General features: G+C 43.2%; 1 protein-coding gene across 2 annotated transcripts in view; it reads left to right on the top strand.

The window, feature by feature from the left end:
* Nucleotides 1-64: 64 nt before the first annotated feature.
* GJA8 (gap junction protein alpha 8) overlaps nucleotides 65-23635 on the top strand; it is a 35617-nt gene continuing 12046 nt past the window's right edge. Inside the window, exons 1-4 of one of the 2 annotated variants that reach the window (XM_042868021.1) lie at nucleotides 65-205; nucleotides 297-497; nucleotides 821-1263; nucleotides 6696-6828. The gene's annotated coding sequence lies outside the window, so the exon portion shown is untranslated. Of the gene's footprint in view, nucleotides 206-296; nucleotides 498-820; nucleotides 1264-6695; nucleotides 6829-7145; nucleotides 7166-23635 lie in introns of those variants that run through there. The other variant, XM_042868022.1, reaches the window with a different exon arrangement.

The following is a 23635-nucleotide window of genomic DNA, read 5'->3' as shown; positions in this document are numbered from 1 at the left end:
AACCACACCTGTCCCACAGGAATATAATGGAGTTCTTTAGCTCATTATAGTGGTGGTTGGTGCTTGCTGTCTGCTAGAGCTTGTTTGTAGTGCAGTCTGCAAGTTTGCTGCTTCCCTAGAGCTGTGTTGCTTGGGCAGTTGGATGTTAGCTGTGGCAGTTCTGGTGGAGATGCCCTTAATATGTGGGTGAATCCTTATTACAGAGGTTTGTGAAAGAGCCTGTTGAGTTTCAAGCTGTTTTGAAATACTGTGACCACTCTGTGCCCACTTAAGCTGCCTCTGCTATTGCTCTGCAGAGTTACCGGTACCATGACAAGGATGGACCAGGTGCTTTGACTGTGATGTTGTGTATTGCTCTGTTGCATGGTTAATATTCAGGCTTGCCGGCTGCTTACATGATTTCCAGCTTGGGGGTTGTGCCAACAGTTGCACAGCAGGAATGAGTTTCTTATGAGCCTGTTCATCTGCCCCTCAAAACCCAAAGGAGACACTCTCAGGTACTAATCAAGCCATTGTTCAGGGAAGGATTACTAAGCCCTGGAGCTCCCTTGTTCCTGGGGTTAGTCTCTGTGGTTGAATGCCAGGCGTTCTGCTGGAGGCTTTGCTCAGCTCCAGGTAGAGGGATGTTTGCCTGGGAAAGCAATCTTCTGGGGGAGTGTATCTCTCAAAGGGAGTCCTCTGTTCTGGGAGGGAGTGGTGGGAAGGAATTAAAGCAACTGGGCTAACCTGCTATCAGAATATCTGAATGATAAAAAAATCTCTTTAATGCTCACCCAGGGAACCTCTGTGGGTTTCATAAGATTGAATTTGTTCCATACAGGCCTGATGCTTCCAGAGGAGATGAGCTGGCTGTCTTGACTCTCAGCTGTGTACCAAAAAGGGAGGGCAATATGTGCAGCCTGCCAAAGCAGCCCTTGGTAAGAAGGCGACTGGGCTGCACAACATCAGCGCACACGTGGTCGGTGGGGAAGCGCGAGTACAGCTTCAATCCTTGTCAATGGCACCTCGTTGACTTTTAACACTTCTTTATCATGTCTGCACTCACCTCGTAGCAGCACTGATAAAATGCCATCGCTGGTGTAATCTCCTGAGCAGCTCTGCAGAAAGCGCTGCAGAGCATGAGAGCCTGAATCGCTGGCAGCCGGCAACTGGTGTGGGACTCCAATCCAGACCACGGTAATAAAGCAAGGGCTCTAACCTGAAACAAGTCTGAGGCAGAATAACTTCCAAGATGTATCGAACACCAGAGGTGCTGATCTACTGGTATGATAGGCATGGCAGCATAGGAATGTTGTGTTAGAACAGGGGTTTGCTGAATTTGGAGTAACTATTGCTTTTCAGAACCTGTTGGAGTTGGAAATGTAAGCTGTCTGATGTGCTTGCAGGGTATTAGTACTTAGGGTTATGAGCACCGTGGCGGTGGAAATGACTGCACAGGTTTTTTTGTGTTCTCCTTATTTCACAAGTCTCTTATTTCTCTCTGCTGGGGTATGTTGGGGTATGTACTAATCTGAGTTATCACTAGAAGTGGGTATCGTTTCTGAATATTTAACTTCTACCTGTAGGCCCACGGCAATTAAAAGAACATGTATTGTTATTACAAACAAGCAGCTCGCAGTGATACTCCTGAGACTGTCCTCCTTTCAGGTTTGAACTAGGGAACCCTGAATATAAAAACTCAGCTACTACTGAGCAGATACATCATTCTGGAACCTGTAAGTGATGTCAGACTGATGTACAGCTCCTCATCACTAGAGGAAAGCAATGAAAGTTGTAGTGGAACTGGCTGGAAAGAGGCTCTTTCCTTTGGAGTGGGAAATGTGTATGTTTAAAATGTTTTAAAAAAATAATCCTAGACTTATTGCTTTTGTTCCCGAATTGGAGACAAAAGTCATGAAGTTAAAATTCCTTGCTGAAGAAAAACTTCCGAAAATAAAATGAAATTGTGCTGAAGACTTTTTGTCAAAGAACTTGGAGATGAAGATCTCTATGTCTTGGTGGTTGAAGATGCAATTACATTTTTGCTGGCCCAGCTATTTTAAACACTGAAAGTTGAAATAAGGGGCTTCTCCTTTAGAGTAGGGATCGTCATTATGAACAGACGTTTCAATGAAAAATTTCAGTTTGACTTATTTCTTTAGCCTTCTGTCCTTATTAAGAGAATAATCTTGCGTATATTCTTTTCTTGGGATAGTTTTGGGTCTCATAGTCTTGGGACTATGGCTCTACTCCATGTTGTTATCTACTGACTTTTACAGTTGTGCATCTTTTCTATGGCACTAGTCCTGCAGTTATCCCTGCAATCATTTTCACGTGCTGCAATCTCTGCAGGATGGAACAAACTTTCTGCATTCTCTCTACTCACATCATCTTTGGCAAGTTCTTCTGCTCCACTACTTGCTTGGATACCCTGAAGTCTACTCAGTACTATAATCCCAAGGCTGTTCTCACAGGAATATCTAGTGTTGCCCCAGCCATCTCTAGAAGTCTCTATCTTTTGATCCTTCCTGTTTCTTTTTTTTTTCTTTCTTTCTTCCTTTTTTTTTTTTTTTTTTTTTTTTTTTTTTTAACCGTTCTCCCCCTCTGTTTTTTCTGCTGTTTCTGTCCCACATCTTGTACTTCTATCTCTTTGTTCTGGCGTCTTTCCGCTTCTTCAGTCTTCCATCATTCCCGACCAACATGTAGAACTTGATATGTGGAAAAGCGGGGTCTTTTCCCAAGGCCGCTTCTCTTCATTACCTCCAGTATTTCTGCTGTTCTCCCTGAGAATGGCATCCAGATTACCACATTTTACTCTATCCAAGCTCTGTTTTGCACGTGGATCTGTCAAATCTCGCAGTTCTTTCTTAAATGCCTGACTTTTTGCCTACATCCTCAAAGTGAAATGCTCCATTTTCCTCAGTTACTGCTGTGCTACTTGCAGTCCCCAGCCTCCTGCCACACATTCCTGCACTACCCCTGAGTTCTGCTGCCTTACCCTGCTCACTCTTCAGCTTCGTGTTCCTTCTGTGGCTCCTCTGTCAGGTTTCATCCTCTCCATGTGGACTCTATGTCCATGTTTTGTGGCTGGTGCTATCTCCTCATACCATCTTCCAGAGCAGTGTTTTACTGCTCACTGATGACTCTTTCTGTATCTATTCACTCACTAATATGCCTTTTTCCAAGGCTTCAGAATTTCTTTTCCTGCGCTTCAATGTTTTTTCTTTAATGCTGTTTATAACAAGGCAGGATCATGAGCACAATATATTGGAGATAATAAGCATACAATTCCCCTTGAAATGAATACTGTTAGCTACCCATCTAGGAGTTAGGCATTTGTGTATCAGTGGGCCATTTGGCACCCTGTTAGCTCTTGAGACCAGTAGTAAACTACTGAAACCACCTCACCAGTATTGTGCCTGACGTCTCTAACAGCCTGAAGAACCCAATGTTCAAGGCTTATTTCAGTCTGCTAGAATACAGGTTTTCAGGTCAACTGGTGCACAGTGCAGGACTTATTGTGTTGTGGCCAGTGTCTAAAACACAGGAGGTACATTTAATTTCCTTCTTTTCCTGGTGGATGAGGATAGGTGGATAGAGCATCTAGCCCCTTCACCTCTGAAATGTGCTGTTCTATGAGATGGAGGTAGCTATGACATTGATATCTGCTCACTGAATCAGAATAGCACATGGAAGGAAATGTACTTAATGCTAGGCGAAGCTGCTATGGTAATAAATAGTGGGACTGCGCTTTCTTCATATCGCTCTAGTAACCTGCTCACATAAGGCCAAGACTGATGTTTGCACTTCATCTAGCTGCTTGGTTAATTATTCTCTGAAAGTTTTAAGGAGCTTCCTTGTCAGATTTGGGTGGATTTCATCTTAGGAAGTCCTCCAGCCTTGAAGGGTGGAGCAGTTTACCTGAGAAATTTGAGATCACAGGGAAAAAAACATTAAGCTTCATTTGTTCTTTTTCTTTCCACACACCCCTCATCTTGCAAAATATATTAATTGCTGGACTGTTGGATGATGCCACCACCCACATGGCTCTTTTTACTTTCTCTCTGGAGTGCTTCTTGCCAGAAACATCCTTTGTTGTCTTAGACCAAGAATGACAGCAAGGTGGTGTCCTGCTTTCAAAGGGATGTCCATGCTAGAACTAAATGCAAGATGTCTGTGTCCTGCAGAAGCCATGTCACTGTCTTCCCACAGGCAGCCTATGTGTCTTCTCTTCAAGGTGCTGTTATCTCCTGGAGTTGCTGTGCAGCACACAACACCAGGTGCCTCTGCTCTGGCCAACCTGTGGCAGTGAGGAGATACAAATCACTAGCTGAGCTGTTGCTTTACTCAGCAGAAACTGGCTCTCATTTGCAATGGTCCCAGTGTAACTGTTTCATGCCAGAAAAAATAAAAGGAGGAGAAGGAAAAGGGAATAGAGCAAATAGAATGCGGGAAGTAGAGATAATGGGAGTGGGGAAGTACTCCTGATGTTATAATGCCACCAGACTTAGCGATTTCTCTAGCTCCTGCTGTGCTTTGTTATAAATGAGGCTAGTTAGCAGTGGATCTGAATGTAAAACCAGACAGGAGAATGAGAGGAGCCGTGAAAAATGCATGAAATAAGTGGATTTTTAAGGGATTTTAGGAGCGGCGGTTTTCTGGTTGTGGCCTAGTGCCTGCACATGTCATGTGATTGGGATGCTGCAGAAGGTATGCAGTGTGTGCAGCAAGCAAAGCACGCGGCCATGTCATCAAACACAGAAAGCAGAGCACTTGGGCAATGAGTTTCTGGAACTGCTGAGGGATGATGGTGCAGCTGAGTGAAAGATGTAACTTAGCAGTAGGTGCTAATGCTGCAGAAATGGGGATGAGGATTCACGTTCTTAAGGATAAATGGATTTATGGGAGGGATAGTGGTGGTTATCTGGTAACCAGAAACTTAAATGATCAAAGAGTTTACTAAGCCCTTCTGACTTTGCCTTGCTCTTCCAAAAATATATCATGGCTGTGTGGAAGGTCACCTCCCATCCATTCTTAGATGTTAATCACCCTCTTCAGTATAGGTGGCCTATCAGATTGCATAGGCTGGGCGAACACTGGGATATATGATAGCTCATTTGCTGAACTGGGGGATCTAAAGGTAAGATTGCTGTCTGGAAGGCAAAGATATCTGTGAGGGGAGGCAAGATTCCTAGTCTCTTCAGCTGTTTGCCCTGAAAATGGAAGAAGAAAGGATTTTCAAATTCCAGAAGCCCTTGCAGGCTCGAGGCTATAAACAGGCTCTTCCTGTACGAATCATAAAGGATCTAACAGTAACTACGAGATGCTTGTTTTTCCATACAGTCCAAATACTACTGGAGTACGCTTTGTGAGGGGATGAAGCCCATCAGTTAGGGGGAATAAGGGTCCCCAAGGCTCTGAGAAGATGGATATTGAAGAAAGAAACATGGATTAAAGAAGAAGAAATGAAAGGCTTGGTCAAGCTGATGCAGAGGGAGACAGGCTCAGGAGTCAAAATATAAAAAGAGAAAGATGGAAATAGGGAGAAAAATAATTAGGAAGGTATGGAAGAAGAATTAACAGTGTATTTTACATGGGGAAAAATGTCCAAGGTATGGAATACATGCCATATATGCCATGTTATTGGTTTTTTTTTTAGCTAACTATTCTAGAGGCTTCTATGGGGGCAAATACATGAAATTATGGGACCCCAAAGATGTGATCCTGCCCCTCTTCTCTCAGCTGGTGAGGCCTCCCTTGGAGTACTGTGTCCAGATGTGGAGTCCTCAGTACAGGAGAGACGTAGACCTGTTGGAGTGTGTCCAGAGGAGTGCCACAAAAATAATCCAAGAGATGGAACACCCCTGCTATGAGGACAGGCTGAGAGAGCTATGGCTGTTCAGCCTGGAGAGGAGAAGGCTCTGGGGAGACCTGAGAGTGGCCTTTCTGTATCTAAAATGAGGGATCTAAGAACGAAGGGGATATACTGTTCAGCAGGGTCTGTTGTGATAAGACGAGGGGAAATGATTTCAAACTGAAACAGGGGAGTTTTAGATTGGGTATAAGAAGTTTTTTACAATGAGGGTGGTGAGGCGCTGGCAGAGGTTGACCATAGAGGTAGTGAATGCCCCACTCATTCCTGGAGACAAGGTCAGTCTGGACAGAGCTTTGAGTACATGATGGAGCTGTAGGTGCCCCTGTTTATTGGGGAGTTGGAATGGGTGGCCTTCAAGGGTCCTTTCCATCTCAAACAATTCTGTGATTCTGTGAAGTCTATGCTTCTAAAAGTAATGTGAGGGAATGACCAAAAGAATGTACTTGATATTTTGCTATGTGGATTATAGAGTAAGTGTTGCATTTGGTAGCCATGAATGCTGTTTATCCTCAGTCTTCTTGCTAGTTTGAATGCAGTGATACTGCAGCTTGGGTCTCTGAAACTGTTCTTGGTATATAAGCTCTTTAATTAGAAATATTCATGGGCCTGTTGCCATAGGCCACAACTTTACCTTGCAGTGCATAGTGTGCAGGATATTGATGCTTGGAAGCACTTGTATTTCATTGCTGAAGCTTGTGTTGCTCTGTATTTCCTAGTCCTAATCACAAAACTAAAGTGAACGTCACTCAAGATTTAATATCTAAGAACATGCTGCAGGGTTTGGTGTTTCCTGACACCAATGGCTATTGTTTTACCTTCTAACCACACCTGTCTTCCCAAGCAGAAACACTTGAGCAGCCTGCAGTGTTCTAGCCTCCCCTCTGGCATGTGGCCTGACACAGAAATGGACAAACTGCCTGGATGACATGGGAAACCAAAGTGTTACTCTCAACTAAAACATTATCTTTTAGGAGGTAAGTTGTTCTTGGATCAGCCAGCTCAGACAATTGGGTAAAGCATCCTTCCAGGAAGGTTTTGTGTCACTTGGGCCTTTTGCTTACAATGAACAAAGACACTGGATTTCATTCCTCCTTATACAGTGATCCACTATAAAATGGGAAAGAACAGACACTCCTACAGACACAGGCTACTGAGACTCCATTGCGGATGGAAGAGCTGCACGGTGTGATGTCAGATCCATGAGCTCTTCTTCACAGGAAGGCACAACTCACCTTTTTCCTCATGGATCTCATCAGTCAAGGGTGTTGCCTCACCTCATTCATTACCCAACAAACACAGATACAGTTAGGGGTTAGTAGCTGATCTTCAAAAATCTCTTGGGAGTAAGGGAATCTGTGTTTTTACTTATTTGTAATTTGTGTAATGCACCTGAAGCAATCAGGCAGTGGGAATGCAGTCAGCTGTTTATTTACTCAGCAACTGAAAAGATGTGAGTTCTGTATAACAGTGTAAAGGAAAGTTTCCAACTGTCTAACCTCCTGTTTCGACTTCCCTTTGGCATCCTCCTGGGCCCCAGTTCCTTTAAGAAGTGAAAACATGTATTTTACTGTACACTGTCACCAGCTCCTGTGATGCAGTGAAGTTAATAATGTGCATAAGCTTTGCCAGATGAAGGACTAGTGCTGCAGACACTTTGAGAACAAGTTATTCATGCTCCTGTGTTCTGGTGAGAAATTTTATGCCTCTGACAGACAAGATCCCAGCAGCAGTTCAAGCATCATAAATCATTTGCTTTTATCTCAGCCAGAGAGGGAAAGCTGCTATTTAAGTAGAGGTCCGCTTATGGAAACATGGATTAGATGGTAACTTTTACTTTAAAACATCAAATTAAACAAGATAGACTGAATTAGGAATAGGTAGTGCTGGCATATTGCTTCTAGAAATTTGTGGTGGTGGCGGTTCTTGCAATGCCAGCATTAGAACTTTACAGGAAATGTGTCACTTCCCAGATGGATGGGGTTGTGCAATTGTAAGGGGAAATAAGTGTTTCAAAGTTGGTCTCTTGTTGCTGTATATTATTGAACTCTATGATCAATCACCTGAAAGATAGTGAAATAGTCATTGAATGGTAGTGAGGAGTGAAAAATCAGTAAGGCAGTAAAAAAAAAAAAGACGTTGCAATAGCCTGGATCACTCGGAAAGATGCATCCAAGCATAACATTAGTTGTTGCAAGTCACATGTCAAAGGATAAGGAGCACAGGCTATGCTTACCAGTTAGTGAGTTTGTCTTGGGCAGCAGTGACAAGGAATGATGGGAACTGGAGTGGCTCACTGGCTGACAACAGAATTCCAGGATGGTGCTGTAGCTGGGGAAACGCATGCAACTTTTGGTAAATAACTTCAGGATGAATAGCTCTAGGAGAGAGTGGGTGTGCGTGTCATTGAGTACTAACATTGTCACTTCCCATGTACTCTATTTAGTGCTTTTGTTGGTGGTTCCTGGATGGGAGAGGTTTCAGGGAATATGCCTGAGTTGTTAGAGTTGGAAATGTGCCTTCCAGTGAAAGAGGTCAAAGAACTGAAGGGAAAATAAAGCTGAAGGCTAGCTTTTGTAGTGTGTGTATATATATACCTATATGTGGAACAAACTTCTTGTTCTATCAGACTGAAGTGAAAAAAGAATTAATGACTGATTCAATTTGAAACTTTTTTTTTTAAAGCATCAAAAGAGGACTAATTTTTTAACATTGCATGCAATTAATCACTGGAAAAGCTTGCTGAGGATTGTGAAGGATTCTTCACAGGGGGCTTTTAATTTGTTTGGATTCTTGTCAGAAAGTAGACGCTTGTGGAGATGGAAAGGATTTCTGCCAAAATTTCTGGCCCAGGTTTTCTAAGGCGTGAGTCTTGATGATCATAGTAGTTCTTTCTGCAATTGGTGTCTGAGTTTGTCTCCCTTGTTGGCAGGCAAGTGGTTGAGAGTTGCCTCAGAGCAAGTGACGGAGGCATCCCCTCTCAATCCAAGCTGTTACTCTTTTTCACCTTGCTCTGTACAAACAACCTGCAAACAACCAAGCCATATCACTCTTGCTCTCTAATCTTCAAATCTTATTGCTCCAGTAAGTAGCTCTCCTTGACCCCACTCTGTTCCTGTTTCCCATGTAAGCATCTACCCCAGTCGTTCTCTGGGATTGGCAGCTACCTCCACCACTGATGATGGTGGAAGTAAGTACCACTGTTTCCAAGAGCAGCTTCCATCACTTTCAACCTGTCACCAGCCTCTCATCTCCAGAATCCCATTCCACTATCTATGCTACTCTCAAGGGTTTGACTCTGTTGTACAGGATGGGAGAAGACAGAGGCCTCATTGGGAGACCCCCACCTTTGCTGGGAGAAGGGTGCAAGGGCTAAATGCGTTCCTCTCACCTAACGTGTTTTTTTTTTCCTCTCACCAATGGACATTTTTGTTTGGTTGTGTAAAAACCATAGAATCATCTAGGCTGGAAAAGGTCTTTAAGATGAAGTCTAACCTCACTCTTCAAGTCCATCATGAAACCACATCCTTAAGTGTCTCATCCACACATCCCTTAAATACGTGCAGAGATGGCATATATTTTCTCACTTGAGGAAATAGACTGACAGCCTCCTTTCAAGAGAGTGATGAGTTGTCTCCTCAGTCTCCTTTTCTCCAGACTAAATCCCAGTTCTGTTTTCAGTCCCTCCATCAGCTTCACTGCTCTTCTCTGAATGCTTTCTAGTAACTCAATATTCTTGCAGTGAGGAATCCAAGCTGAATGCAGCACTCTAGCTGTGGTCTTACCAGTGCTGAGTAGGTAGAAAATCACTTTCTTGGTCCTGCAGGGCATGTTATTTCTGATGTAAGCCAGGATGCCATTGGCCTTCTTGGTCACCTGGGTGCACTGTGGGCCTATGTTCAGCTGGCCACCAATCAGTATCCCCAGGTCCTTTTCTGCTGAGCAACTTTCTAGCCACTCCTCCCCAAGCCTAAACTGCTGCACTGAGTTGTTATGTGCAAGTGAAGTACCTGGCATTTAGCTTTGTTGAATGTCATGTGGTTGGATCCCTGTTGATATTCCTGTGATATCAGAGTTTTGCTTTGTTTCTTATTTTCTTCCCCGCAGTGTTAAACTGGAGCAAAGCTGTGCATGTGGATAAATTGTTGGGGGTAACACACAGCTGTTAGAAATTTGTGAGGAAAATGCTGGGAAGATGAGCGGTGCCATAGATGAAGCTCAGGGCAAGAACGTGTGCCAGCAGAGGCTCAGGCCTTTGTGTGCAGGCAGTAGGTACTGGATGTAGCAGTATTTCCTAAAAAAATACAATGGCTACTACCCAACTTTGTGGAAGAAAGCCCGGAAGGGCAAAGTGTCCCTGTGGGTGCAGGAGGGTGCTGGGTGGAGCCTGATGAGGAGTGGTAGGCGGGTGAGGAGCTGTGAACGTGACTGCTGAGGCCACACAGGGTTGGGAAGCTTTTCTGCTTGTGATTTCACCTGGACTGCATGCCAACCTCGGCACACAATGTTATCGCTGTGAGCCAGCACATGGTCAGGACGGCTGTGTTAGCAAAGTTGGGGCCCCAAGAGACCTCCTCCAGTCCTCAGCTTTTTGCTTTGAAGGCTTTGGCCAGAAACACATCACGGCTTCGTTCCCTGGATTTGTTTCCAGTGGCACTGGATTGCCTCTGGTCATTGATAACCTGTGTCACCACGGCTGCTATCTTGTGGTAGGGAATAAAAATGAACAGCTTTGTCAGGAGCTGAAGCGGGGATCTCTGCTCTACCCCACCCCTCTCTGGCAATCTGTTGTTCTTGGCTGTTTCCTTATCTAGGCTTTATTACTGTGCAAAATAGCTGAGTTAATGACTCAAAAGGAACACTTGGTCCCTACTGTGCAGAGACTATGCTGTTCAGATACAGAACCTTCCCTAGGAGATCTTTCTCCTTCCTGTAGCCTATGCAGCAGTTGAGAACTGAAGAGCTCTTGGATAAACATGGTCCTTTTATCTTGCTGGGCCAGTTCCATGACAGTGGGTTCCATGGGTGGGAGACGTGGTCTCCGTATGACCATCTTTACTTTTGTCAGTGGTAAATATCTTGCCTAAAAGGGGCATCATTAGAAGCACTTGGCATTTTCACAGCTCTCCTTACATGGCAGTCCATGGAAATTTAATCTTCTCTCTGTGGGGCTGTTCTCTGCGAGGTCAGTGCTGCCTTTAGAAGTTGCAGTCTGAGCCTCCTCCTGCACTAGGAGAAAAGTCTATGGTATTTTTTGAGTCTGTTATTTTGTGAATAAGATTCTCCTTGTTTAATTTTTTTTTTTTTTTTTCCCTCCTATTCAGGGTTGTGCTTTCTGCATCCTTTCTTGAAAAGATCAGAAATCAACCCCCTTAATTCCATGGCAACCTTTACTTTTCCCAGGACAGATGTTTCTAGGATAATTCCAGGTTTTCCATGCTTTGACTTAATAGGCAATACACTCAGAGTGTAACAGTGCTGAACTAGTTTGCAAGAAATGAAGTGGTTCCAACCTCTGTCGCCTGAGATTTGTCAGTGACTAAAGTCTTGGGCATTGAGGAGACCTGTTAACTCCAGTGTTAATTCCCGCTATAAGTTAAAATCTACTTGCAGGAGAGTCATGTGGCTCTCAACAGGCATGACAATGGATACAGCAAATTGTATTCAAGATGATTTGCAAGAGTGGTTTTTGTGTGTGTGTGTGTGTGTCTGCTTTAGGATTGTGATCTGTGACTCGTCATAAGTCTCTGTAGGGCCATCAGGTTTACTGAAAGCTCGCTGATATCAGAGTTTGTACTCCAATAGAGCTGAAACAGTACAGTAACAATTAGGAGATCACTGGCATCTTTGTGCTGGACAGATGCAAGGCTGCTATGGGCAGCTCAAGTGCTGATACCTTATATACTTTGACGCAAATGAACCCAGGTGTTTTGTGGGAATCTTCTTTTTCAAGCTTGAAGGAGATATGGAAGGAGACAACATTCAAGTTGTCTCTCTACTCTCCTTTGATATGTGTATTATGCTTGGGCAGCATGTTTATGGTGTTTTTTTGTTTTTTTTTTTTGTGTGTGTGTGTTTTTTTTTTTGTTTTTTGTTTTTTTTTTTTCCTGTGGCTGTTCTCATTCTTCTTGTCAGTAGTTCTGGTCTTCTCACTTTTCATTTGCTTCTCACATCATCCTGCGTTCTTCAAACTGCTTGCCTTGTATGGTTAGTAAAGACAAAGATAGGTGCCATCTTTCCAGAACTGAAAGATGAGACATTGCTCACCAATGAGATCAGCTTTTGAAATGCGTGAGCAAAAATCTACATGATGATGTTGTATGTCACCACTTGTGACACTGCTTCCTGAGCTTCCTCATAGACAGTGCATTATTTCTGGCAGAAAGATGCGTAGACCTCAGATAGAAAACAGTATCAGTAGAAAACAAATCAGTAGAAAACAGTCATGAAAATTGGAGAATATACCTGAGGACTGAGGCAGTATACGTACGTACCTTGCCTCTGGGTGAACATGCAGGGATCACATTCGCCCCTTTAAGCAGTGTTGCACTGCAAGCTCATATGCAGTTCCTCAGCTACCCTGAGTTCAGGGTCCTCTGCAGAGTTGCTCCTTCCCTAGACAAAGCTCCCTGCAGCAGTGCAAGAGATGGCTGCCTTTGTGCTAAAGCAGAGCCGTGTTCCCATCTCACTGTGCCATGCAGAGTGCACTACATCAGCTGCTCCCTTTTTCATGTTTCAGAGGTCTCCTGGTCTTATTAAACATTTTGCAAATGCAACTGTTTTCTTCCAGATTGTGGACTAAATTTATCGTGAGGCCAAAAACTCTCCAGGATCTTGGTACGAACATAGTTAAACTTAGTTACTTCTCATTCTTAATTGTATTTTGGGACCAGTCTGATAGGCCATTTATAGTCTACTTAATGACTATTATCTTATGTCAAGTTGTTAAATCAAATTGCCATGTGATAGAAGGGAAACTGCCTTCCAGGACCTTAAGTATACTGCACCAGTTTTGCTATATTTAACAATGATGTAAGCAGTTTCCTTGGAGAAAAATATCAGCACAGTCAAATGGGTTGAATTTTCGGTACAGTCAGGGGTGAGTGTCCCTACATATATTTTCTTCCTTTTTATCTTTATTCCTCATGTTCTACGTTGGCCACTTCATTTTTCAGTTCAGAACTGAGATCGTATCGCAGGTTTGTAGTTATCTGTGAGTAAATACAGATATGACACAATTATACCACGGTTACCCCTTTCTACAGAGTCTTAACAAAATGCCACATTGCAGGTTCTTCCTCCTCCAGTGCACCGAGAGGTACAAAATCGACACAAATAGTGCAGAGAACTCCTGTTCAATGGTTGGTTGGTTGTTGTTTTTTGTTTTTGTTTTTAAATAAAGAGAGTTCCAGTGCAAAGTATCCCATCCTGCTGACTGATTTCAGTAGATGGTATCGAATTCTTCTGAGATGATATTGGAATAGACATGTCATCAACCATGTCATCTCCATTGACTCTTTTCCTGGCAGTAGGACAGAAGTTTTTATTGATTTCATCTGTCTTGTCTGCATTATTATTGAGCAATCTAACATTTCCATCTGATAAAGAATCAATACCACGATTAGGACTCATTTTATTCTTAATTTACTTTCAAAGAAAAAAAAAGCTTTGTCAGTGTTTTTTCCCCCATTTTACCTCCGTCATCAGTTTTTTCTAATTCCCATTTTCTAGTTTATATTCAGCTTCTCCTCTGTTTATTTGTTGTGTGTTCTACTTTTTTTAAAGCCAGCCCCACTTCTCTTTTAAATCTGGCTGTGTTATTTTCTTCAATCATTACACTGTTCTTTCTTTACTGTGGAGTGTGTATTTTTGGGGACTAGTAAAATGTTTTTAATCAGTTCTCAATCATTATTCATTATTCATATTCTTCTTTAAATACTGGGAATTCCCATCATGGCTAGGAAATGGGCCTCTTAAAAAGCATAGTGCCTTCTAAAGCATTGCCTTAACTTTTTGGACATTTTTTTCTTTCCTTTAACAATGCTGTTGATCAGTAAACCTATTACCAGTCTCTCATCTCTACCAGTACTTTACCCCCTGGATGAAGTGAAATACAAGTTTTCATTGGTCATTTTGGATTTAAGATTTTTTTTGAATGGTGGAACTTAGAACATTTAAAAATCTCTGAGGCTGTTTTTGGGTCAGCAACATCAGCATGTGTCAAACTAAGTGATAACTTAGGTTTGTTTTTTCTCTAGGTAGTGCTCGACTAACCAGTGGTCCCATATTCCAGTGTTGCTGAGTTGTGTGTCACAGACCTAAGTCATTGCTCCAATTACCGGGATACCAATTCACAAATATTTGTTAATTAGGAAATCAGAATTCAAAGGCACAAGCATCAGAGCAGGTAATACCTTTCTTTTTTCTAGCCCACTTCTGCCCACTCAGTCTTTGTTAAGGCTATAGGCATCGATTGTAACACTGAGTCATACGAGCTATCCCAACATCTTTTCCAATTTCATATAGCTGCAGTCTTTTGGGCAGGCAAAGCCTCGCTGAATATAAAATGGAAAGGGATGTGACAAGTGTATGCAACTAAAGAGGATGTATTAGAATGGACTCGACTTCCATACTGTGTTTCTGTAAAGGTGGACACGCTTTTGAAAGGAAGAGGAGGGGCTGCAACCCAATACACCCAGCACTGCACAGCAGAGCTGATATGCAGCAGGGGGATTGAAGCCAGACCTGCTGCTCCCTGGACTGGAGCAGGGTGGCCAACATATAACAGTTGATGCCCTCTTCAGAGCTCTGGGGACTGGAGAGACACGAACTGTGAAAATACAACCCTTCATTTTGCTGAAAAACTATCTGTAGTAATTGCTGCATTCATTGCAGTGGTATTTATCAGTTAAACAAAAATAGGTCCTCCTAGTGCTGGGCACATGGGAGAGTTGGTGGCAGTTCCAAAGTGGGACTCACCACAGCAGTAGCCGGATGCGGCCCAGGAAGGAGGACACCCAGTAAGTCTTAATGCTTCTGGTAGAAGGATCCTGTTCATGCTTAGGCCTTATTTCTGATAATATTTTTGCTGGAACGTAACAGGACCCTAAGCGATTGCATTTTACTGGTAATTATGAAAAAAGAGGTCTTTGCAAATGGGAAGCTTTTCAGCCCCAGCATCTAGATTTTCTGGCAGGTCTGTACACAAAGAGTCCCTGGCTCCCTCCACCTCCCTGTTTGATAGTTTGAGGCCAAATTGTCTCAGGGATGCCCAAGACCTTCGGATGGATAATTTGTCTGGATGAGCAGGTTACCTTGATCAGGAAAAGGGAATGGCTGGCTTGACAGCTTCCAAGTTCAATAACCTCCTTTTCTTATTAATAAATTTCTGAGGCATGAGAGGCTTCCGTTCCTTGCTGGCATCTTTACACTGTGCCCAAAGAAACAATCATATCAGGTTCAGGAAGGCAAGTGACTGAAAGGGCAGGGAAACAGGAACCGTCCCCACGGATGTCCTCCCCAGAGAGGCTGGGAACACGCTCTGCTGTGGGAAATGGGGAGCTGAGGTCAGCCAGAGTGCATGGCAGGTATGTGCATCTCTAAGGACTGGGAGCACAGGAATAGTGGTCTGTTCTGCCATTCCCAATGCTGCCCCATCCCAAATCACCTCCACACCTTGTATGCTCCACCACCTTGTTCTGTGGTGTGGAAATGAAGGCAGGGAGATAAAGGCAGAAAGTGGGTGGTGACAACGCTCCCGAGAGCCCTGAGCCAACCACTTAGTGAGGCAGGCCTTGGTGTTAGAAGAGCTCAGATGGGATAAAGGAACAGGGAACAAGCTCCCTATGGAAGCTGGAGGGCCACAAATCTTGTGGACGGGACGGAACACAGGATGTTTCTGGTCATGCCCACTTGTTCAGGTCCTTCAGAAGCTTGGTCGCTTCCAGCATCTTGTGCCTGAGAATGTGAAGAGGTTGTCTCATCAAAGCTTTTTAGACAAACACATGAAGTTCTTCTCAAGAGGTTAGGAAATATTATTAGCTCCTCTTTTACTGGCAGGCCTTCTGCAATTAATTATTACCAGAAGTATTATCAAGTGTGTGTCACACCATTCCTTGGAACCGCTTTACATAGTTCAGATTGGTTGTAAGCAACATATTCCCTGATTGGCCTGGTACCTCACAATTCCTGACAGCCATTAGTCCATCTCTCTGAGGAGGATCTCAACTGTGGTGGAAAGGACATAACCTAGAATATATACATAGATATGGAAATGGAGAAAATTGAGTCTGGGGACCACCTAAATATGCAACTTGCTTGTATTCTCAGCTCTTCTCAGGAGTGTCTTCTAGCTGATTGCCATCTCCATGTCAGAAGGCAGGTTGTAGGAAGGGGCCAGGAAAGGGGACGGGTAAGAGGGTATGTGGAGACCCAGGAAAGGCATTTTCATAGTCACAGAATCATCAATACTGGAAAAGACCACTAAGATCATCTAGTCCAACCATTTTCATACGATGGCTCTGTAATGTATGTTCTATACCTTGCTTACAAGGTTGTCTCAGTACACCTATTCAGAAATAACACCTACTTCAGGGTGAGAACTTAGAATTCCTAAGGAAAGCACCATTGTAAAGGTCTGTAAAGCTCCCTCTGGTTTTAAATGAAGTCATGCTGAGCTGTGAAATCATGCATCTATGGTTCCTTTTCTCTTCTTAGCCATTTTTGTGCTGCTGCTGTGATACTCTTACCTGTGACAAGTGACAGCTTATCTCTTTTGTCTTGCAGGCTTTTGTAAGCTTAGTTCAGATCTTATTACTGACTGTGCTGTTATTAAAGGGGAAGTCATGCAGGTCAGCTGGTATACATGACAAGTGTTTGCTGGATGAGGAATACAAATTCAACACAAAATACAGATGGTGTTGGCAAATACAGACTATGCTCTTGCCTTTTCAACTAAAATGACAGTGTTTCCATAGGTAAAATTGATATTGCTAGACTCATCTTCACATCAGCTTGACTTCCATCTATTTAACATTAAAAAAGTAGCATAAAATCGGTATTTGGGACAGATATTACTGCATCATCGCACTTTCCCTTTGTTTGCTTTGTGTTAGTTTTGCGTGTGCAGAGAGAGTCTAAGAAATGAGGAAAGAGGGCAGGGTGCAGGCACAGCGAAACGGGCAGTTTTTGCCTTCTCTCTCTTCTCACTCTTGCTCATCACGTCCCCCGGTCTCCCCTGGTGCCTTACAGTGCCTGAGTGAGAACACAGTGCCCGCTAGTGGCTGCAGCAGCCCGAGAGGCTGCCTGGCAAAGGATGCTGGCTATTTTTGCTTTGCTGATGCCACTCCACCAATTGTACCGGGACGAGGTAGGTGGCTCCTATTGCTCCTGCCCTCAGATACAATCAGCGTCTCTGGAAAAGGTCAGCGCTAAACTGTGTGGAAAAAAAGAGGTCCTTGCTGGGAGTGCCACGGGTCATACACACCGTGTTTTTCATGTTTAGCATCAATGTCCAGATGAAACACCCTAAATAAGGCATGGCGTTTAATCTTACAGTTGCTACAGCAGGAGAACAAATTGGTTGAAATGGGGTTACAGGGAGCACACAGCTCTAAATCCACAGCACGTTCAGAGCCATTCCTGGTTTCTGAAGTGAAAGAACAAAGCAAACACCATCTCAAAGCTTCCTCGAGCTCAGCCCTCCTTGCAGGACAAGCAGTGCAACGTGGAGATGCCTCTGCTGCTTGGTGTGAGCTACCGCCAGCGTGGGAAGTGGTGTGGCACCAGTGTGCTTCATGCTGCCCCTGCTAATTAGCCCCACTCCAGAGAGAAGGTAATTAGCTGTAGCGGAACGTACTGCTGACACAGCACACCTGCTTCCAGATCTGAGCTGCTATCTGTCCAGCTCAGCATTGCACTGGCTGATGTGGGAAACCCAGGATGTCCAGGCTGAGTTTTCAGGGTTGATGGCAGGATACTTTTTATTTACTGAGCTTACTTTTCTGAGACAAGTGCCAAGAAATCATAAAACTGTAGGGCCAAAGACCTCAGAAAGCCTCCCGATTGTTTTTCTGCTTATGAGATAAGATCATCCTTAACAGATGTTTGTTTACCTCTTCATAAAAACCTCCTGTGATTCTACAGCCTCCCCAAGCAGTGTGCTGCAGTGCTTTGCTATTCTTACCATTGCAAAGTGTTTTTCTAATGTTTAGCTATATCATCTTTATTGCAAATTAAGCTGATTATTTCTTCTTCTGCTTCTGATGAATGTGGAGGACAACTGCTCCGTCTCTCCACCCGTTATAATAAATGTTTATGTGCTGGAAGACTGTTATCATGCTTCCCCTCCTGTTGTTCCTTTCCTAGAGAAAATGAACCAAATTCTTCCTTCCATTCCTTATAAGGTGCTTTTTTTTTTTTTTTTTTTTTTTTTGGTAACATCTCTTCTTATTTTGTTGTTTTTTTTTTTTTTAAATATTATTTTTTTATTTTTTAACTCTCTCTGGTTTGTTTACATCTTTTGTAAAATGTAGTGCTTGGAACTGGACTCACTGTACCTGCTGAGAGCTCAGCAGTATTGAATAATTGCTTTCTTTGTCTTTTACACAAAACTCCCCTTATGTTTGCGATTTGTTTTTATTTTGTTTTGTTTTGTTTTGTTTTGTTTTTTTTCCTGTGGGAATCTTGCTTAACAGCTTCATATTCAGTCCCACTCCAGCTCTTTCTAGGCTGCACTGCTGTTAAAATGCTTACCGATCATAGAAGCATTTGAGTTGGAAGGGACCCTTAGAGGTCATCTAGGCCGATTCCTTCGGACCAGTGCAGTTGGTGCCTATGCCCTCACCATTTCTGAATTATATCTTGATACACCACGTCTCTAGAAGGTAGGCCAGCTCTGTAGTGCCTCATGTTCATGTCAAATTCTGACACTCCAGTCACCCAACTTCATGGAGATGGCAACCCCTCAGCCCAGCTACCATCCTTTCGGGTTTTGTCCTTTGTTCTGTTGTCCAAATCTTTCATGGAAGTGCTGAGCAGCCCTGAAGCCCAAACTTCAGGGACATGGTCCTCCTAGCTAGAAAAGTGAAGCCCACGTAATTACCCTTGATTATGGTACTTGTGCACTTTTGCGTCGTCACTTCAACTGCTTGCTTCTCTGGGAGTTTGTGGTCTAGATATTTCCAAAATGCTCACTAAAAGCGGTGTACCTAATATTTACCATTTCCTTCCCATCTACCAGGCCTACTAATCAAAGAAGGAAATCAGCCTGGTTGGTGTTTATTCTTTAAAATTCCCTGCTGACTGGTTCTTATCACATTATCATCCTTTAGCTACTTACAAATCGATTGTTTCATAAATGGCTCCAGTATCTTTCTAAGTATCACAGTTAAGCTGACTGGACTGTAACTCCCCAGTTCCTCTTATAACAGTAATTTTCAGAGCAGAACTGCAGTTAGGTTAGCAAGATACTGAAAGACATTCCACTTTTGCTCTGCTTATCTTTATTCATTGTCTACTTTCGTTCCATCCCTTAAATTAAAAACACATTTCCCTGAAGTATTTATCTTCCACTTGAGTTTCAGCATAATCCAACACTGCCTTCACCTCTTCTCCTGTTACTTGCATACTTCTCAAATTTCCCTGCTTCTTCATGCTTTATATTTTTCTCCCTCTCCTTTCTTTCTGTTTTGCCTGTAATTTCCCAGCAAAATGCATTCCCCAATTTTCTGAGGGCTCTGAAGAGAAGGTGAAATTTGGGCAAGTCTTGAAAAAATCTCAGAAAAATAGGGAGACTGACATTTAACAGCGTTACAGGGGCATGGCGAGTTCTGCCCAAAGGTTAGTCCAGGGCTACCTACATTTAAACAATTTCTGATTTCAGTAGGTGGTACAGAGAAGATAGGAGCTGATGAGACTCTCACTCCTAGTGATCAGATTGATAAATGGCTTTGGCTCAATGACAGACAAAGAAGCATGTTACTAGAAAGCAAGTCTCCTTTAAGTTGGGCGATATCTAGCAAATAAGAGTTGTGTAGAGCGTCCATCTTCTTGCAGGGAAGCTTAATATGTTTAGTGTTCAGCTTCAGCCAGAAGTGAAAGGTTTGTGTGTTCAGCAGAAGAACAGGAAGCATGTGCCACTTTCTAGCTAAGCAGATCAGGAGAAGATAACTTTGTTTGAGGGAGAGGTATCATTATCTAGGGTTGTGCACTATATAATTGCACAATCTGCTATCATGCATGAAAAGAGCTGTTCAATAGCATGGCCCTGCCTTGTCCTGACATCATGTCTGTGTTGGAAATCCATTTGGAATGAAAAATCCCACATTCCCCAAGTGATCTCGTAGTTTGTGAGCAAATGGCTGAGTTGCAGTGGAGACTTTACAGTCACAGTGGTGCTAGGAGTTGGGAGCTTTGTGACAAATATCAAAACGGCTCAATGATAAGAAAGCATAGGATTACAGGATGATTTGGGTTGGAAGGGACCTCAAAGCCCACCTAGCCCCAACCCCCTGCCATGGGCAGGGCTGCCTCCCACCAGCTGAGGCTGCCTGGGGCCCATCCAACCTGGCACTAAACACCTCCAGGGATGGGGCATCCACTGCTTCTCTGGGCAGCTGTGCCACTGCCTCACCACTCTCTGAATAATAATTTCCTCCTAATATCTAACAAAAATCTCCAGTTTAGAGATAAGGATGACATGTGACTGTGTAAAATGCTTTGTACAAGTCCAGGTAGATTACATTAGTTGCTCTTCCTACACCTGCTAACACTGTAGCCCTGATGTAGAAGACCACCAAATTTCAAGCACTACTTGTACTTAGTGAAGCTAAGTGGGCTGTCACCTGCCACCTCTCTGTCCTCCATTTCCCTTTGCATAGTTTCCAGGAGGATATGTTCCATGATCTTGCCAGGCAGATATATGAGACTGACTGGCCTCTAGCTCCTTGTTTTCCATTTTTTCCCTTTTTATTGAATGACATTATACTTTCCCTTTTCTAATGGGAGCTTTGCCACACTGACATGATTTCTCAGATACGATAGATAGTGGATCAGCAACTTCATCTGCCAGTTCTCTCAGGACGGAGATGGATTCATCTCATCTGGTCTCTTGGACTTGTGTAACTTCAAGTTCCTTAGATGGTCTCAAATCTGTTCTTCTCCTATAGCGGTCAGTTCTTCATTTTCCCAGTCCCTTGGCTTTGCCTTCTGTGACATGGACAGTGTGGTGAGGGCACTTGCTGATGAAGATTGAGGCAAGAAGTTGATGAATACCTCAGCCTTCTCCATATCTCAGATAACCAGATCTCCTGTTTCCTTCTGAGGAAGGCCCACATTTTCTCTTGTCTTCCTTTTTAACGCTGATGTGCTTACAGAAGCCCTTCCATTGTCTTTGATGTCCTGGCCAGATTTAATCCCATCAGTGCTTCAGTTTTCCCAACCTGATCTCTGGCTGCTCAGAGAATTTCTCCATATTCCTCCCAGGCTACCTGTCCTTGGTTCTAACCTTTGTAGGCTTTATTTTTATATTTGGGCCTTTTTTACTCCCAGGGCTTTATCTCATGGAAAACTATCAAACAGATCCCTGAAGAGGCCAAGGTTTGCTCTCCTGAAGTCTAAGGTAGTGAGTTTGCTGTGCACTGCCTCTATGAAACAAACTTCTTTCTGAAGAAAATACAGTCTGTTGCAGATCTAGTTCAGATGTCCCATGCTCTCTGAGGCCAGCCTTCTTTGTAGACCTATGCTTTAATGGTCTTTACCCCTTTCTTTCAGACACTACTTTTGTGTTACAAAAGCAGTCCTGATTTCCAGCACTTCCCTGGTGGCTGAGAGGATCAAGTGCTCTTCTTGTTCTCTCATGCTCTATCTTTTCCTCTCTGTCACCATCTCAACTGCTTCCTTCTGGAGTACCAACACAACAGGAATTCTCATTTGCCATCATTACTTAGACTACTTTCTGTACTTGTGCATGGGGAGGAGGCCCTAGTTAGCTGGAGAACGTGATGCAGAGCTCAGCATTGCCTTTTTTCAGGAAGCCAGTTGAAGGCATCATGTGTTTTTATCCAAACCACCAATGTCCAGCAAGCTCACAGTTCCCATATTAAAGGTTCTGCACCATAATGACAGCAAAAAATACACTCAGATAATTCAAAAAGAAGTTACGTGTATCCAAAGATGAGTGACTTGAATATCACTGCACTGGAGCAGGCTGCCCAGTGAGGTGATGGAGTCTCCTACAATCATCTGCATGCTTTTCTATATTTCTATATCCCTACTTACTGTAGGGAACTGCTTTAGTAGGGGGTAGGACTCAACGATCTCTAGAGATTCTACCCAACACCTAGAATTTTGTGAGTTTGTGATTTCTGCATCAGCTACATCTTGCAAAGTATTCCGCAACTTGCCAGAAAGTGTTTGCTATTTGGATTGTGTTTGCAAATGGAGTATAGGAGGTTAATGGGGAATGTATCTGCCAGTAGCTGGATGTAATTTAAAGATGGACTGTAGCCATGTAGTTACATACCAGATTTGGGTTTTGGCTCATTTTATGAGGGATAGAGCCCAGGGAAGGGATTCAGCCAGAGTTGTTTTTCAAAAGGACAGTTTCAGTCTAAAAAGAGACAGGCAGTTAAACATCAGAACCATTTGGTCGCTGTGATGCAGCAGTTTGCAGGCACTCTTTAGAGATGTTAACCACAGGTTGTATTAGTTAGTCCTCTGTCTTTAACTGCTCCCCAAAGAGAGGATAAGGGTGGCAGTGATGACCATTCACTCGCATATCTATCCTAGTTTATCTCAGCAGTATATAGCAAAACAAAGCAAGAAAGGAATTCCTTACTCTTCCTTACCATCTTTTTTCCTCTTGTTGAACAAATGGAGCCTGTTCTTAATCACCGCATGTTCTTGGGCCCTGTATCATCTTCTCTGTGTGTCCTCTTGCCAGGAAGCTTCTTCCAATGCTTTATATAGCACAAGCTGAAAAACGTCATGCACCAGATCTCTAATAGTTCTCTATTAAGAGAGTGATTTATTAAGGTGTTCAGAATATGACCTTCATTCCAACTTTATGCATAGAGATTGATTTTCTTTTGTCTCTCTAAAGTGGTCCCTCTTGCCACATTTTCTTATTTTCCATCCCTCATTTATCCTCTAGCTCACTGAAATCAAGTCTGAGAAGCATTCTTTCTGCCTCAAGTTGCGCTTTGGATAGAGCTGCTGCACAACTCATTTTAAAGCAGTTTGGGAAGACTACTGTTGAAGTAAGGCTCTGCATTTCCTTGGGCACAAATGCCCAGAAATGCTGAAGAGAGACCTCAAACGACTAGTTTGAAGATACAGAATTTTGTGGCCCTCAAATAACAGTATCTCTTTCAAATGACAGCTCTTCTAGAAACAGAGATCTCCCAGAGCTGTTCTGGGGCATTAATTTCAGTAATGTTTTTGTGCAAAGAAGGAGGAGAGCCACTTCTCATTTGTCACTTCATAAGCCTGGTACTGGTATCATTGTTTAGCGTATCTTGCTTCCCATAATCATCTTTTTCTTCAGAGTTGGGCATCAAGAGCATGTTCTGAGCAGTTAATACAGAAAAACTACCAAAACAGCACATCAGAATAAAGCAATATGCTTTGCCTCACAATCAAATCTTTTTGCAGTTCGTTGTATTGTAGATGCATTAGTGAACATGAGATTTTCCTCTTCTGTGGGCTCTCCAACATTTTTGCAGATGGCTTTGCCTGAGGTAACATTCCTGTTTGCTGGGCTGCTGGAATTTGGCTACACTCCTT

This window comes from Lagopus leucura, unplaced genomic scaffold (assembly GCF_019238085.1).
Source record: "Lagopus leucura isolate 7727_CA_CO unplaced genomic scaffold, USGS_WTPT01 Super-Scaffold_100001, whole genome shotgun sequence".
NCBI classification, from domain to species: domain Eukaryota; kingdom Metazoa; phylum Chordata; class Aves; order Galliformes; family Phasianidae; genus Lagopus; species Lagopus leucura.
This window is presented reverse-complemented; position numbering and strand designations above follow the sequence as displayed.